The sequence below is a fragment of the Terrapene carolina genome, unplaced genomic scaffold, assembly GCF_002925995.2.
Source record: "Terrapene carolina triunguis isolate 2854851 unplaced genomic scaffold, T_m_triunguis-2.0 Scaffold85, whole genome shotgun sequence".
NCBI classification, from domain to species: Eukaryota; Metazoa; Chordata; order Testudines; family Emydidae; genus Terrapene; species Terrapene triunguis.
In genome coordinates this window covers 51,381,171-51,399,439 of record NW_020664436.1, presented here as the reverse complement: position 1 = coordinate 51,399,439, position 18,269 = coordinate 51,381,171, and positions in this window count along the sequence as shown.

The following is an 18,269-nucleotide window of genomic DNA, read 5'->3' as shown; positions in this document are numbered from 1 at the left end:
ACGCCACTAGTTAGGCACTTGTCTGCTTTTAGATGGCACAGTTGCCTGTAAGTTACAGTGTTTGAGCGCAGTCAAGCTCTGCCTTTTTTCCCCTTTGCATCCTGTAGAACAGCGAGGCACCAAACATGTGCAGTTCTTCTGTCTGTCTCTCTCACACACTCACAAACCTACATACTTTGCTTCTTCTTAATTTATGGTTTTTTGGTTATACTAGTGAGCAAGTGGGAAAAAGCCTCTTTTCTCTGTATAAACAGTTGCCAGGATCACTCCACATTGCACAGGAATGAATTGGAGTTGGGCCCTGCTAATGTGCCAGCCAGATCTCTATGTCCTCAAGGGATGGGGTTCTCTACCTTTTTCTTTCTGCACCCCCCTCCACCAACATGCCATAAAAATTCCACAGCCCCCTGTGCCACAACAACAGTTTTTCAGTGGGTGAAAAGCCAGGGCCGGCGTTAAGGGGGGAGCAATCAGAGCAATTGCCCAGGGCCCCATGCCACAGGGAGCCCTGCTAAGCTAAGCTGCTCGGGCTTCGGCTTCATCCCCGGGCAGCGGGGCTCAGGATTTGGCTTTCTGCCCTGGGCCCCAGTGAGTCTAATGCTGGCCCTGCTCTTTCATTTATTTTGGTGGATGCCCTGAAACCTGCTCGCAGCCCCCCCAGTGGGCCCCAGGCTCCTGGTTGAGAACCCCTGCTCAAGGGGATGTGGTCTGTGATGGTATTCACTGCTTAGTATGTATGTTTCCATCAGTTCAAACCCTAGATTGAAGATGGTCTGAGCTTTCTCAAAGAAGTAGCAAAGTATCTCCTACCTTTGTGCTTTGGCTTCCCCCTATGAATCTCCTTTCGGCAGAAGACACACTGGACTGCCACACTAAAGCTAACCTGTCCAGAGCAGAATTTTACCCTAATAACTGATCACTATAAAATACAATTGCCTGGTATTTAGCAGTAATATGGGTAAATTGCTAAGGTAAAGTTACATAAATCATGTCTAAATTTGGCAGCAGTAATCAGGTTTTTCTCTGATGTCTACAGTCTGCAACTGTGAAATGTATTACTAACCAAAGCTTCTTGTGGGATGAGTCCCAACTGGATTTCTGTGTTCTATTTGAAGCTTTTTGCAAGCCTGCCTGTCCCAAAATCCTCTCATTTATTACCACTGACAGTTCTTCAGAGCCAGCCTTCATTATAAGAGGATGCCTGTGTGATGCTTTTGTGGGTTTTTCACATTATATGTAAGACTTGCATACACTTTCCCTATTGCTCACTCCAGGAGGAGAGGGAGAGGAAATTACTTTCTGCCAGACACCCTACCCCTCTGGCAGATGGGACCAGATGGAGGAAAATTATAGCCTAATTCTTCCTTCTTCCCATTTCTGGGAGCTTGGGGTCTTATACTTGCATCAGGCCCTAAAGATATTAAAGCTGTCTGCCTGGTTGTCTAGAATTAACACAGCATTCAGTATTGAGGCTGTCAGTCTCTTTTTATGATATGCTTATATGACAGGCTGAAACTGTATGTTGGATTTTCCTCCAGTCCCCTATAACATATAACAGCCTACTACTGCTGCCAGCTAATGGAGTTAGTCAAGTGGTCTGTGTTCTGAAGCTAAAGGTCATGGCTTGTTACCCTGCTCATGAGCTACAGTGGACATTATCATTATACCAGCCTCAGCTCACAGTGACTTTTCTAATTTGTGTCTATTTATTTTAGATTCTGCTCAGGAGCAATATATATCTCATTGTTGTGAGTGTCCCAGCAGGGGACAGCCATCATTCAATCCCTGTTTCAGCATAAGCCAATAAAATACAAACAATTAATGACATAATTGTCATTCTAAGAAACAGCACACACCAACAATGAACCATCACAATGCGAGCTCATTTTATTTTATGGCCAGATGAGTAGCCATGCATCACACACCATCTCATTAATTGCCAATGCAATCAGCAAAAACATCCTTTTGAAAAAGAAAGCAAACACCACTTCATTATTTACAGCAAAGTATAATGTACGTAACTTGATAGAAATTAAGTTCTAAACAGTTTTCTAATGTCAATGCTATTTCATAAGTATTTCATTAATACACAGGGCCATAAACTTTGAGGCTGTACTGGTAATAGGGACAAATGTTAATTGTGTCACATGGAATAGTATATCTGTTCTTATGTGTACAGCATGTTAATAACTATGCACTTATTACATTTGTCTCTTTTCCGCTGATGGAGAATAGTGAATCAGACTTTAAGTGTTCATTGGCTCTGTGAAGCAGTGGGTCTTTATCCAGTGCTACATCAATTAAAAACTAACAAATTCTTCATGGTCATTTTAGAAGAAGATTAACAGTAGAAGTTTGTGAACAGTACCAAAATAGTGCTCTCTTAAAGTAGGAAAACATAGGACCAAATTCAAATAGTATAACTCCATTGAAATCCACAGAATATAAAAGGGATGAATTTGGCCTGTATGTGTATGTGTGTCTCAGAGTGGAATGGGAATCTGATGCGCTCCAGGTGGGATGGATGGCAGATTGCAATGCCTGATGGGTAGAGGACACAAAGCACCTAGCATTTTTAATGTCACATGCCTACTTATACTTTACTTGCTATCTTATTTACCTGCCCTTTTTAGATTCCATCTTGGACTCAATGAACACCACAAAACTAACAAGACTTTGCAGATTTGTAGGCCTTGATTTACCGCAGAACAATACAGAGCCTCAGAGGAAAAGCTATAGTTGCATACTTCATCATTCTACTTATGGTAAGGCTACTTTATTCAAAATGCAGGAAAATATGGTCAAGAAAAGCCACAAAATGTTAACAAAGAGGAAGGAGAAGGGCAGCACTCGTCACTTAATATATTCCATCTGCTGCCACAACCCTAAAGAAAATTTGCTTCAAGCAAGATTAGCTGGAGCTGTGATGGGGCAGTGACGCAGAAAATAAATAGGTAAATTGGCCACTCCTAATCCACAGAACAACTTGATTGAGCCAGTGAGTTCCTTATCTGAATCTGCTGGAAATGGAAGAATGATTGCAGGAACTGGGTGAGGTATTTTTCCTGTGAAAAAATTTTGTGCGTGAACTCTTTATCCGTACCTGAATTTTGGAACTTAATTCCAATTTACAGTTGGGGTTAGTGCAGATGAACCGTGGAGGCAACACAGTGTGAGTGCCATGAAAACAAACTAGAATCACTAAAACCTAACACTGAACACATTTATGTCATGATTAAGATTTCATAAATACATGGCAAGGCCCCAAATTGCACAGGGAAACATAGCGTGACAATGGAGAGGCCTCAGATTCCAGTACACAATAAAAGAGACAAAGAGAGGTTTGACTTTATATTTGTAAAGGCACTCACCCTCTATGTGTTGCAGGGTTTGCAAAGTGAGTGGCAATGGAGGTTATTAAAAGCTGTGGCTAGCCTGATGGGTGAGTTATTAGTTTAGCTTCATACACCATGGTGGGGGATCTGAGCATAATAATATCAGCCTGGGCATTCCTGTTATGGGGTTGATATTCTCATTCCTGGAACAGGTAATGGGGATAAGGAAAGAATATTTTGTGACATCTCTGGACAAATTCCCCAGTGCCAAGTAGCACGTGGAAAAAACATCAGCAATTGCTCTAATTTCCTAGGCTCAGTTAAAATGTTATAACTACATAAGATGAGAAACGAATATAGGCAGCAAAAGTAGGCCACAAGGAATGGAAATTGTGGAACCAAAATAATGTAGCTTGTCTGGGAAGCTGAGCCTGGACCTACAGCTGTGTGCTCAGTGCATCCCCACATGGTGCCCCTTGCCTGTGGTGTTCCCTTTGGTGTTCAGAGCTCTAGGGCTGGGATTTAGTGGCAATAAAGCCATACTTTTTAAAAAATAGTAAGATTATAGAATGGGATGAGAGTGATGAAAATCTCATGGAAAGAAGTAGAAGCTTCCAGATAGGGGAGACAAGGAGGGAGATATTTAACAACATGTAAGGCCACCACAGCTGAATTCTGATCTAGACTAGCTCATTTTTCCTTACAGAACATAGAAGCTTCTAAAAAGACCAGGAGAGGTGAGAAACTTACATGCACTCTTGTTACCTAGTTTACCATTGCAGGACCATAATTTTCTTTGTGGCTTTTTTATGGTGTGGTGTCTCATCACAGTGTTATGCTTTATGTTTATTCTCACTAGTGAAGCTTTGAGTACATAGTTTCCACACAACAAAAGCAAACTTTGCATAAAGTTCAAGGCATTCTTTGTATCATTCAAATAAGCCTGGCTGTTTGTGGTACAAGCTTTATCCATTTCATTGTACTGATTTAAATAAAAATATTCAGTATTTGCAAACATGCAGCTTCCAGACTTGAGTAAAAGGCGGCATCCCGGACCCTCTCTTTTGTGGAAGGCTATTATCTGAATGGTTCTTTTTCAAGGAATGATTATGAAAAGTGAGACCAAAGGAGCCAGATAAGATTTGTGCCCTCTCTATGTGAAAGAGGAAGGTGAACCCCATGCTCCAGGACAGAAGGAGGATCCTCATTGTCATTTTCTAATGTATTGTTTGTTAAGCACCAGCCATGTGCTCAGCATTGTACAGGGTAAACAGCAAGACACTGTCAGGCTAACACGATCTCTTACGGAGATGGAGGAGGCGTCTGTTGTCTGATTTGGGCCGGCACCAGTTACAAACAGTGCCAGCCAGCATTGTTCAGGTTTGGCCACTATCTACCAAAGCCAAGGGGTCTATAATCCTCATGCTTAATGCCAGTGCTGTGATAACAGGTCCCAACAGAGAAAATATTGCATCAAAGAGAAACATGTTAATAGTGATAGAGGCCTTTGAAAAGAGACAGCGTGGAAGTTTTCACTTGGCACCCACCACGCTCACATCTGTACAGCCACCACTAGATCACACCAACATCTTCTCCCTTCTTGCGCCTAATGTCTCTCTGGCACAATTACTATTGTTGTTATTTCTTAAGAACATCAGAACAGCCATTCTGGGTCAGACCAAAGGTCCATCTAGCCCAATATCCTGTTTTCCGACAATGGCCAATGCCAGGTGCTTCAGAGGGAATGAACAGAACAGGTAATCATCAAGTGATCCATCCCGTCGCCTATTCCCAGCTTCTGGCAAACAGAGGCTAGAGACACCATCCCTGTCCATCTTGGCTAATAGCCATTGATAGACCTATCATCCATGAACTTATCTAGTTCTTTTTTGAACCCTGTTATAGGCTTGGCCTTCACAACATCCTCTGGCAAAGAGTTCCACAGGTTGACTGTGCTTTGTGTGAAAAAATACTTCCTTTTGTTTGTTTTAAACATGCTGCCTATTAATTTCATTTGGTACCCCTAGTTCTTGTGTTATGAGAAGGAGTTAATAACACTTCCTTATTTACTTTCTCCACACCAGTCATGATTTTATAGATCTCGATCATATCTGCCCTTAGTCATCTCTTTTCCAAGCTGAAAAGTCCCATTCTTATTAATCTCTCCTTATATGACAGATGTTCCATATCCCTAATCATTTTTGTTGCCCTTTTCTGAACCTTTTCCAATTCCAATATACTGTATCTTTTTTTAGATGGGGTGACCACATCTGCACGTAGTATTCAAGATGTGGGCATAGCATAGATTTATATAGAGGCAATATGATATTTTCTGTCTTATTATCTATCCCTTTCTTAATGATTTCCAACATTCTGTTTGCTTTTTTGACTGCCACTGCACATTGAGTGGATGTTTTCTGAGAACTATCCACAATGACTCCAAGATCTCTTTCTTGAGTGGTAACAGCATATTTAGACCCCATAATTTTATATGTATAGCTAGGATTATGTTTTCCAATGTGCATGACTTTGCATTTATCAACATTGAATTTTATCTGCCATTTTGTTGCCCAATCACCTAGTTTTGAGAGATCCTTTTGTAGCTCTTCGTAGTCTGCCTGGGACTTAACTATCTTGAATAGTTTTGTATCATCTGCAAATTTTGCCACCTCACTGTTTATCCCTTGTCATAACTATAAAGGGAAGGGTAACAGCCCTCCTGTGTACAATACTATAAAATCCCTCCTGGCCAGAGACTCCAAAATCCTTTTACCTGTAAAGGGTTAAGAAGCTCAGGTAACCTGGCTGACACCTGACCCAAAGGACCAATAAGGGGACAAGATACTTTCAAATCGTGGTGGGGGGAAGGCTTTTGTTTGTGCTCTTTGTTTTGGTGAGAGTTCGCTCTTGGGACTAAGAGGAACCAGACATCAATCCATGCTCTCCAAATCTTTCTGAATAAGTCTCTCATATTTCAAACTTGTAAGTACAGACAGGCAAGGCGTGTTAGTTTTATCTTAGTTTTCTCAACTTGTAACTGTACCTTTTACTAGGGTGTTTACCTCTGTTTGCTGTAACTTTGAACCTAAGGCTAGAGGGGGGTCCTCTGGGCTCTTTAAGTTTGATTACCCTGTAAAGTTATTTTCTATCCTGATTTTACAGAGATGATTTTTACCTTTTTCTTTAATTAAAAGCCTTCTTTTTAAGAACCTGATTGATTTTCCCTGTTTTTTAGATCCAAGGGGGTTGGATCTTGATCCACCAGGAGTTGGTGGGAGAGAGGAGGGGGGATGGTTAATTTCTCCTTGTTTTAAGATCCAAGGGGTTTGGATCTGTATTCACCAGGGAATTGGTGAAGAGTCTTTCAAGGCTACCCAGGGAAGGGAATTAGCACATTGGGAGTGGTGGCAGCGGACCAGATCTAAGCTGGTAGTTAAGCTTAGAAGTTTTCATGCAGGCCCCCACATCTGTACCCTAAAGTTCAGAGTGGGGAAGGAGCCTTGATATCCCTTTTTCCAAATCATTTCTGAATATGTTGAATAGGACTGGGCCCAGTACAGACCCCTGGGGGACACCACTATTTACCTCTCCCCATTCTGAAAACTGACCATTTATTCCTACCCTTTGTTTCCTATCTTTTAACTAGTTACCACGCCATAAGAGGACCTTCCCTGTTATCCCATAACAGCTTACCTTGCTTAAGAGCCTTTGGTGAAGGACCTTGTCAAAGGATTTCTGAAAATCTAAGTACACTATATCCTCTGGATCCCTCTTGTCCACATGCTTGTTGACCCCCTCAAAGAATTCTAGTAGATTGGTGAGGCATGATTTCCCTTTACAAAAGCCATGTTGACTCTTCCCCAACAAATTATGTTAATCTATATGTCTGACAATTTTGTTGTTTACTATTGTTTCAACCAGTTTTCCCAGTACTGAAGTCAGGTTTAAAGGCCTGTAATTGCCAGGATTACCTCTGGAGCCCTTTTTAAAAATTGTCGTCACATTAGCTATCCTCCAGTCATTTGGTACAGAAGCTGATTTAAATGATAGGTTACAGACTACAGTTAGTAGTTCTGCAATTTCACATTTGAGTACCTTCAGAACTCTTGGGTGAATACCATCTGGTCCTGGTGACTTATTACTGTTTAGTTTATCAGTTCCAAAACCTCCTTTAATGACACCTTACCTTAACAGTAGAGATGGTCAGGAAATGAGATTCCATTTTTGCAAAAAGTTTTTTGAATTAAAACTACTTTTTGAAAAAAAAAATTCCTTTTTAGCACAATTTTCTGACCAGCTTTTTTTTCTGGTAATGCCTCAAATGTGCCAGGTGCTGTACAAACTCAAAAGGAGGTACAGTGCCTGCCCCAAAGATCTTACAGTCTAGAAAGACAAAACAAAGAGAAAGAGAAATGGGGTGTAAGGGAAAGAGAACAACAATTAAGTAAAGAGGCCCAGAGTGATTAGCACATGCCCCAGTGATGTCAAGTTCTAAGTCCACCTTTACATAAACAGCCTTTCTGAGTTACTTTGTAACCCCCTTTGGCTATAGCTGAGGATCAGGGCCTACATTCCTACTTTGAGAAGGGGAAATCCTGTTCCCATTGCCCAGGTTAGGTACCCAGACTAGATACTAATTGGTTTCTTCAGGGTTTGTGGGGGTGGGGTAGGGGAAGGTTACATTATAATTTCAGGGCTGCAAAAGCCCCTAGAGCCACTGGGCCCCCTTCACAGAGGGAAGTGCCTGACCAATCCAGGGGTATCCTCCCTAAACCCCAAATCTTCCCTCTGTATTAATGCACAAGGAGCCCCTTTGCAGCAAAGCTCAGCAGTGTAGTATCAATCACAGGTAAATCTGGCTATGTTAAACTAGGCTATTGTAGACAATAATAGTAGAAGAATCAAATGCACATGAATTCATCTTACTGTGGACCTTGAGAAGTGGTAATTTATACAATTAATATGAAGCTAAAGTTTGATGAATCAAAGGCATAGGTTCACAATTCATTTTGGAAGATGCCAGTAGAACATTATACAGACTCAAGGTTCAGAATTCAGAATTGTTTAGATTTATATGTCACATGCCAAAACAGCTGTTAACCTTACAGGAAGTCTCTTGATAGGTTATAAACCCAGGAATACCTATAACAAGAATACCTGAAATGTACAAAGGGTCACTCACCTCACAAAGAAACAGGAAGTAACTGCAAGATGTCTGAGGAGGGACTTGTATTAAAGAAGGTAAAGGGAACATGATGCTTTAGGTGACTAATGTTTTATTATGTTTGTACAAGGGCACAGTAACATTACAGAGTGTACAGTAATCCAGTCGGTTCAGTAGTTTAAAGTGAACTGATATGTTCTCCCAAAATGCATGTGTGAAAGCCAGATACAAGGGAAAACTGACAGGTGAACTTTTCCATTATTTTTGAGATAGTGAGTGAAATAGGAGTTGGTACAATGAAATTAATACATTCAGGATAAAATAGGGACAATGACCGAGTATAGAGTATGATTTTTTATATAATAATTTTAAAGTATTTTGCAATCCTGACTCTTTAAAATTCTTCCTGCCCATCCAGGGTGAATTATATTGAATAATACTGAGTGCCTGTAGGAAATACACTTCCTTGCTGCAAGACAGGAGGAATTTTAAAGGGCCAGACTGTGAATGTACATTGTGCTCTAAAACCACTTAGAAGACAAGATCTTTGCCTTGAAGAGTTTATGGTCTAATTCAGACACATACAATACACACTTCTAATGCAAAGAGATGCAGGTACTGAGTGTATGAAATAAATGTGTTTTAAGGAGGGATTTAAAGGATAAAAGGAAAGTTACTTGATGCATGAGGAAAGGGAGATCGTTCCAGGTGTAAGTAAAAACATGGAGGAAGTGCAAACACAACAGCAGGAAGAGGACACAAAGGAGCAATTATCCAGAAGGTAGGGCTATGTAGCAAGCAAGATGGAGGGTAGCCAGAATTGAAAGTAGGGGTGTAGCCAGGGACAGAGTTGTGTGGACAAAAGACTTACACTTGTTATAGAAAAGGAAAAGGTGCCAGAGAAGAGATGTGGAGAGGAGGTGGAAGTGGCCAGATGACAGGACCAGATTTTTACAATGGGGATGGAGAGGAAAATGAACATTTTAAATACGTTGTAGAGGGGGGGAAGTATCAAGACTGTTTGAAATGCCAATGGAGCATCAGAATAGATGCTGGAAGGACAGTCAGAGATATGAAACTGGACAGTCGGGGTGAGGCTGACAATAGAGAGAGAATTTGTGAGTCATCATACAGGTAGTAGCTGAAATTAATGGAGCAGATGAAGTCATTCAGACATGTTTAGAGGGGAACCTCTCGTACATCCTCCTCCTTGACCTCTCAGTTGCTTTGACCAACCTTACGTCTTGAAATCTTGACCTTTCTCAGTTTTCAAGCCTGTCCTCTTCCTACCTCTGATTATTCCTTCAGTGTCTCCTTGATAGATACTCCTCTTCCTCCTTCCCATTTTGTGTGTGATTTCCACAGGGCTCTACCCTTGCGCCCTCCTCTTTCTGGGTGACCTTATCTGTTTAGATGGCTCCAGCTGCAGTCTTTACACTGACTCAAAAATCTCTCTCTCTATTCGAGACATGTCTCCCAAACCTCAGCCTCTTTTTCTCTCTCTCTGATATCTCCTCATGGATGTCTTCCCATTAACTTAAGCCAGGGATTCTCAAACTGGGGGTCGTAACCCCTCGGGGAGTTGCAAGGTTGTTACATGGAGGTCGTGAGCCAGGCCGGGTGCGGGACTGACAGCCCCAATTCCCCATTAAATTAAATTAAAATTAAATTAAAGCCCCATTTTTTGTTTATAAAGGGGGTCACACACAGAGGCTTGCTGTGTGAAAGGGGTCATCAATACAAAAAGTGTGAGAACCACTGACTTAAGCTCACCATGATCAAAACTTGTTTTTCTTCCCGTTCACTCCATACCCCGCTATTTCTCTTCGGCTGTTGACAAAACCATCATCCATCCCTGTTACTCAAACCAGTGACCCGGGTGTCATCCTTTGCTTCTGTCCTCCCTCTAGCTTCACATGTCCAAATTGTGTCCAGGTTTTGTTGCTTCTTCCTCCACAACATTTACAAAGTAGAAACATTTCTTTCATGGGCGGTGGGTGGAGCCCAGCTTTGGGGTGGCTAGACCATGGCTCTGTCCCTTATGCCTCCCCGCCCCCCCTTGAAGCTGGAGCCCCAAGACCCCCTCTCCCCCGCAGCTGGAATAACGAGCCCCCCTCCGCCCGGAGGAGCCCCAAGCGCCCCACCCCCTTGACTGGAGGAGCCCCAGGCTGGCTGAAGCCTGGTTGCCAAGCCCCCCGCACCTGTCCAGAGGAGCCCTGAGCCCCTCCCCACACTTGCCTGGAGAAGCCCTGGGCTAGCCACAGCCGCGCTGCACCTCCCCTCCTCTCCCCAGACCCCAAGCTGCCCGGGAAATGCCACAGCGTGATAGAGTCTCTTCCTGAAGAAGAACCTGAGCTTTTGATATGCCCCATGCAGGTTCCAGAGTGGCTGAGGAGGCAGTATCTGCTACTCAGCTTTCTGGGTTCATCAGTAATCTCTCTGGAGTCCGGGGAGATTACTGATGAACCCGGGAAGCTGAATACCACATATTGCCTCCTCACTGCCCCAGAACTGCATGGGACATAATAGAGCAAAAACTTACCCTGCCAAACCCGCAATCAGGCATTCAGCAGTAGTGGCAGCTCCAGGGGAGGTAGAACCTCCCCTGGCCTATTGTACCCACCACCCATGATTTCTTTCTGTCTTCACTGCCAAAATTCTTGTCCAGGTCTTCATCTCCTGTCTTGACAACTGTAAGCTCCTCTTTCTCCCTGGCCTTTCTGGCACACATTGCACTTCTCTCAGGACGTGTGTGTGTGTGTGTGGGGGGGGGGGAATAAAGGTGGCTTTACACCACCTTTATGTCTCCCCAGTCCTGCGGCCATCCTCAGGGTGCTGTGACCCTAGATGCAAATTTCAGCTGAGGACTGCTTTAATTTTCTCCCAGCTACCAGTGGCCACAAGGGATTGTTTCACCACTCAGGGATAACCCGAGTGCAGTTGTATCCCAACTCTGCCTCTTCATGCATCCACATCCCCTTACAAAGGGCTAAAAAGGGGGTAGTGTAGAGCCCACTATGCTGACTCTGCTACCTGTATTCCCCCAAAACTGGCAGAAAATCTCATTTAGCTTGTTAAGCTGGCTTTTTGACGTACTGGTACCATCAGAGCAGCACTAACAGACTGGAACTGCATTGAGGCTCTGGCCCATTATGTTTAGTGAATGGCGTAGGCTGTTCTGGATGGTGTCTCTGTGTGTATTTTATATATATATATATATATATATATATATTAGCTGCTGCCCTAAAGGCCATCTTTAGGGCAGGGGTTCTTTTATTTTATGTTTTTACAGCCCCCAGCACAATAGAACCCCAAGCTTGATTGACTTGTAATACGATTCCTACAACAAGTACTACTAGTGTAGTTGGTTGATAGGCGGTAGCAGGAATGACAGAAATGCAGAGAACATGTTTGACTGAAACTGGACAAGACACTAGTGGTCCTGTGGTTTGAGGAGGATCTGATTAGTAAATGTGTAATAAAGCTTTAAACCTTAGAAAAATACTCCTTCCTGCCGCTCCACCCCAGATGGGATAACTTCTCTTACAATATCTTGAGAATTTAGAAAATGTTAGGGACACTCTGATCTTTTGGAAGGAAATAAGAAACATTTGCTGTGTGCTCTGCCTGAGCATGCTGGAGTTTTTTCATTAACTGTAGGATACAAGGAAGTCTTTGTCTAGGGACAGCAGGATACATGTTTAGTCTATGGAGTCCTTTACGGTTATTCTTGTAGGGAAGTCTAGATTAACAAAACACTTCATCCACCTTGGCTTTTGAAATAAAAGAAAAACCAATATGGTTCCAGCTGGCATCACGTCAGAAGAACTCCCCCACTGTTAGTACTTGAGCCTGAGTGGCATTTATTAGTTTTACAGCCGAGAAGAACATTGACCATTTTGTAGAAAGTCTAGATGGCAAATTCACACAGAGTAAACTGTCCTGGATACATTGCTATCACTATTAATGAAAGAAGGGTTACTATATAAGAAGAAAACTCTTTTGATTTTGCACACCTTTGACATAATCTGATCAGGTCATTCACTGTGTCTAGCACAGGCGCCAACTTTTCAAACTGCTGTGGGGGGCTCGACCCCCGGCTCTGCCCCAGACCCCGCCTCCACTCCATCTCTTCCCCCAAGGCCCCACCCCCACCCCACCTCTTCCCACCCCCGCTCTACCCCGCCCCGCCTCTTCCCACCCAGTTCCGTCCCCTCCTCCGAGTGCACTGCATCCTCCCCTTCCCCCTCTCCTCCAGAGCCTCCTGAACGAACCAGCTGATCATGGTGGGTGGGAGGTCTGGGCAGGGAGGGGGAGGTGCTGATTTGCTGGGCCCACTGATGGGCAGGAGGTGCTGGGGGGGAAGGGGAGATTCTAATAAGGGGGCTGCCGGTGGGTGCTCAGCAGCCACCATTTTTTCCCCATGTGTGCTTGTCAGGGTTCCCTCCCCACTCTGAACTCTAGGGTACAGACGTGGGGACCCGCATGAAAGACCCCTTAAGCATATTTCTACCAGCTTAGGTTAAAACTCCCCAAGGCACAAATTCTCCCTTGTACCTTGGATTAGGTAACGCTGCCACCACCAAGTGATTAGACAAAACTCAGGGAAAGGACCACTTGGAGTTCCTACTTTCCCCTAATATTCCCCCAAGCCCTACACCCCCTTTCCTAGGGAGGCTTGAGAATAAGCAAGATGAGCACAAACCAACCTTGGGTTTTTAGGATACTAAAAAAACCCAATCAGATTCTAAAAAAAAACCCCAGAACTTTATTAGAAAGAAAAAAGGTGAAAGGAGTACCTCTGTAAGATTAGAATGGAAGATAATCTCACAGGCAATCAGATTCAAAACACAGAAGGTTTCCCTCTAGGCAAAACCTTAAAGTTACAAAAGGAAAACCAGTAATACACCTTCCTTTCAGCACAGAGAAAATCACAAGCCAAAATAAAAGTAAGCTAACACATTTCCTCGCTAGTACATACTAATTCTAATGGAGTTGGATTTCTTGCTTTCTTGATCTGTCTCCGGCAAGCACACAGAACAGACAGACAAAGAACAGACAAAACAAAGCCGCCCCCCAGATTTGAAAGTATCTTGTCCCCTTATTGGTCCTTTTTGGTCAGGTGCCAGCTAGGTTACCTGAGCTTCTTAACCCTTTACAGGTAAAAGGATTTTGTACCTCTGGCCAGGAGGGATTTTATAGTACTGTATAGAGGAAGGTTGTTACCCTTCCCTATATATTTATGACAGTGCTCCAGTCCCGGAGCACCCATGGAGTCAGTGCCTATGATGTCTAATATACTAGCTCTCTACAGAGATAGCGGTACTGGGATTTCCTCTGTATTTTGTACGGTGCTGAGAATATGGTTGGTGCTCATTAAATAAGGAGCCTGGAAGAATTAATTGCAGTGCAGCTTTTCGGGGACTGGGATGCCCCAATGGATGTCTACACTGCATTGTAAACCTGTGTCTGTGGGACCTGGGCTTGTGGACTCAGTGTTTCCAAGCCTGTGCTTGAACATTCACTCTGCATTGTAAACCTGGGCTTACAATTGCTGGACCTGGATCTCATAACCATGCTAATGCATCCATACTGTACTATGCAAACCTTCTGACTCAGGTCTACAGCTTGAACTGCGTCCACACTGCAAAATGACAGGTTTGGACCTGAGTCGCAGTGGGACTTTAGTCTGACCCACCCACCCCTAGCAGAGGCCTAGGGTCCAGGCACCCGAGTGCTTGCTGATCCGAGTCAGACTAATTTGTGGGTGGACGGAAGGGGTGGTTGGGGGTAAACCTGAGTCAGACTCTGGGCTTACTGTTCGATGTAGACATACGCTAAATGAACTCCATCTCTGACTACAACTTAAGGACACCCATAAAGCTTGTTGTTTTGACAAAATTGTCACTTAGTTTCTTTTTTAAACCCAAAATGACATTTTATGATGGAAAAGATGAAAAATTGTTGCTTTGTTTCTAAATGTCAATTCAAAATGACAATTATTGTTAAGAAAATTTTGAAAATATTCATCAGAATCAACAATTTCTTCTGAAAAATTTCATTTTCAATCAAACTGTATTTTTCAGCAGGAATACTGTCCAAATGATAAATGTTGAGCAGCTCTAGCAATAATATTCATCTTCTTGTCGAATAGAGGGGAATGATCATGTCTCTCGATCTGCTAGCAATGCCCCTGCTTATACAGCCCAAAATGCCGTTAGCCTTCTTGGCAACAAGGGCACACTGTCGACTCATATTCAGCTTCTTGTCCACTGTAACCCCTAGGTCATTTTCTGCAGAACTGCCGCTTAGCCAGTTGGTCCCCAGCCTGTAGTAGTGCATGGGATTCTTCCGTCCTAAGTGCAGGACTCTGCACTTGTCCTTGTTGAACCTCATCAGATTTCTTTTGGCCCAATCCTCTAATTTGTCTAGGTCCCTCTGTAACCTATCCCTACCCTCCAGCATATCTACCACTCCTCCCAGTTTAGTGTCACCTGCAAACTTGCTGAGGGTGCAGTACACGCCATCCTCCAATCCCCAATGATGGAGATTCCACCACCTCCCTAGGCAATTTATTCCAGTGCTTAACCACTCTGACAGTTAGGAAGTTTTTCCTAATGTCCAACTTAAACCGCCCTTGCTGCAATTTAAGCCCATTGCTTCTTGTCCTATCCTCAGAGGTTAAGAATAACAAATTTTCTCCCTCCTCCTTGTAACAACCTTTTATGTACTTGAAAACTGTTATCATGTCCCCTCTCAGTCTTCTCTTCTCCAGACTAAACAAACCCAATTTTTTCAATCTTCCCTCGCAGGTTGCTGTTTTCTAGACCTTTAATCATTTTTGTTGCTCTTCTCTGGACTTTCTCCAATTTGTCCACATCTTTCCTGAAATGTGGTGCCCAGAACTGGACACAATACTCCAGTTGAGGCCTAATCAGCACAAAGTAGAGCGGAAGAATTACTTCTCGTGTATTGCTTACAATACTCCTGCTAATACATCCCAGAATGATGTTTGCTTTTTTTACAGCAGCACCACACTTTTGACTCATTTAGCTTTTGATCCACTATGACCCCCAGAGCTCTTTCCGCAGTAATCCTTCCTAGGCAGTCATTTCCCATTTTGTATGTGTGCAACTGATTGTTCCTTCCTAAGTGGAGTACTTTGCATTTGTCCTTATTGAATTTCATCCTGTTTACTTCAGACCATTTCTCCAGTTTGTCCAGATCATTTTGAATTTTAAATGCACCTCCAAAGCACTTGCAACCACTCCCAGCTTGGTATCGTCCGCAAACTTTATAAGTGTACTCTCTACGCCATTATCTAAATCATTGATGAAGCTATTGAACAGAACCGGACCCAGAACCAATCCCTGCAGGACCCCACTCATTATGCCCTTCCAGCTTGCATGTGAACCACTAATAACTACTCTCTGGGAACGATTTTCCAACCAGTTATGCACCCACCTTATAGTAGCTCCATCTAGGTTGTATATCCCTAGTTTGTTTATGAACATGCTCCAGAACTTCCATTACAGCCTGCATAAGTGAATGAACAAGGCATGCTCAGTGCATGAATCTTGGATCTTGCCAAGTTGTGCTCGTTACATTTGGTAAGGGTCATTACACCAGCCAGGGATTGCCAGGGTACAATATGGTGTGGTCTTGCTTCCCTCCTATCTCCCAGCATTCTCCCTAATGGTGCAGAGTGGAGTTATTCCCACTTTTATCTACAAAGTGATTCCCACAACCAGGGAAATCTCCAGCTGCCCAGTTACCACAGCTTTATGGTCACTTTGTACCAGAAGGGTGCAAAAGTACCAACCAAAAAAACATACTTTTTTTTACAAATAAAATAATTAAGACAAAGGTAGTAGCAGGTCTTCTTGCATAGCCCTTTTTTACACAATTTATTTTTAAAGTTTCTTGGTCATGGCTGTTCATTGGAGCTTTTTGACTTGATTGAGGTCCCACTGAAGTCTATATACGTTTTTGCCATTGACTTTAGCATGAACACTACAGGAGTCTAAGGAAGAAGGCAGGAAGATTTGATGGTGAATGGCGTGGGATGGGGGGACTCCAAGAAGTCAGTTTCCAAGTCATAAGTGAAGAAGCGGGTGACTGGCTGGTATTTCTCAACTTGAACACACAGGCACATACAGTGTGGATAGGAAATAAGTTTTAATTCCTAGGTGTCGTAGAAATTGTTACTTCCAAGTTTCAATCGTAGCTGACACCGGAACCAATCATGTGAGACACTCATGATATCCTCAACTTCCTCTGCAGTCAACTCAGCACCTCACAGATCGGGCCTACCATATGTGTCTGAAGATCACCTCCAACCAGGGTCTAACACAATTATTACACATATTACAATATCCCCTGAGATAGATGACCTGACATTTAAATTATATTACAAGGAAATTATAAAGAAAGACAGCAGAAAAAATAATGGGCCATTAGCTTCCGCAGTTTCAGACTGAATCATTGTAACCATGTCAAGTTAGACATGGGAAAATTCAACAGCATTTTGTTAAGAGCTTCACTTTAATACAATTATTTGAAGCCTGAATGCATTAGGACCCAAGCAAATACAGGATCTCCAGCTGTTAACCATACGATACATTGCATGAAGTGATGACTGCATCCCGTAATTCTGGTTTTCTGTCTCAGCCCCAGGGAGAACAAATGACAGCATAATCAAAATCAGGAAGCTAGCTATTTGAATGCAAACAGCCAGTAGCATAAAGACACAGCAGGTCCATTTAAACAGTGGATCAGAGACATTAGTGGCCTGAATTTCTTCATCAGGGTGCCTGCACTATACTTTTCAGTGTTGTGTGGTATAAATAACTCTTACATGAGTGTGAAATTGTACACAAGTTCTGCTGTGTTGTTTTGGTTGCTTCATGTATCATCTGACTGTTTCCTTCTGTTGGATGTTGAAACCCCTTGGGGAAGTTTTGGGATCAAACAGACACTTTGCACAATTTAAATGAGCTAATTAAAACAGTGACATTTGAGGGTGACATTCCATCCTTAGGTGATTCCTCATCCACGGCACTTAACTGAATGTGTGATGTTAAGAGTCTGGCCATAGCTATAGGTATAAAATGACCAATTTAGGATGTTGTGTCACTCTGAACTAAGAAAAATTTGCTTCCTAGAGTTTTGGTGGTTTATGACACAGCCTTAAACATAGTGACTGGAATGCACGTTTCCATTGGTTACAGAACACAAAAACAACAACACTGTATTGTTGCAGCAGGAAGCTAGTGATGTGTGGACCTTGAAAGATCAAGATTTTATTTCAGATTAACCGCCAGAAGTCCATATGCTTATTGCAGCCTTATTTAAAACTCCAAATCTTTTGACGTCAAGAAATACAATCCCAGTATTTCTGCATCAGGTTATGATCATTGATCTCCCATCCCTAGCTCATTCTCTGACCATACAGCTAGGGCCGGCTCCAGGCACCAGCCGACCAAGCACGTGCTTGGGGTGGCACCTTATAAGGGGCGGCCAATGTTGGTGTGGCGGGGGGGCGCTCGCGGTGTTTTTGTTTTTGATTGCGGGGCGGCGCTTGAGGGCTTTTTTTTTGTTTTGGCGGCGTGGCGCGGGGGCTTCGGTGGTGCGGCGCTGGGCGGCCCGGCGCGGTGCGGCGCTCGGGTTTGGGCGGCCCGGCCCGGCCCAGCGCTCCGGGGGTTTGGGCGGCTTGGCCCGGCCCGGCGCTCGGGGGGGGGGGGGGGGGGTTGGGGGGGGGGGGGGGGGGC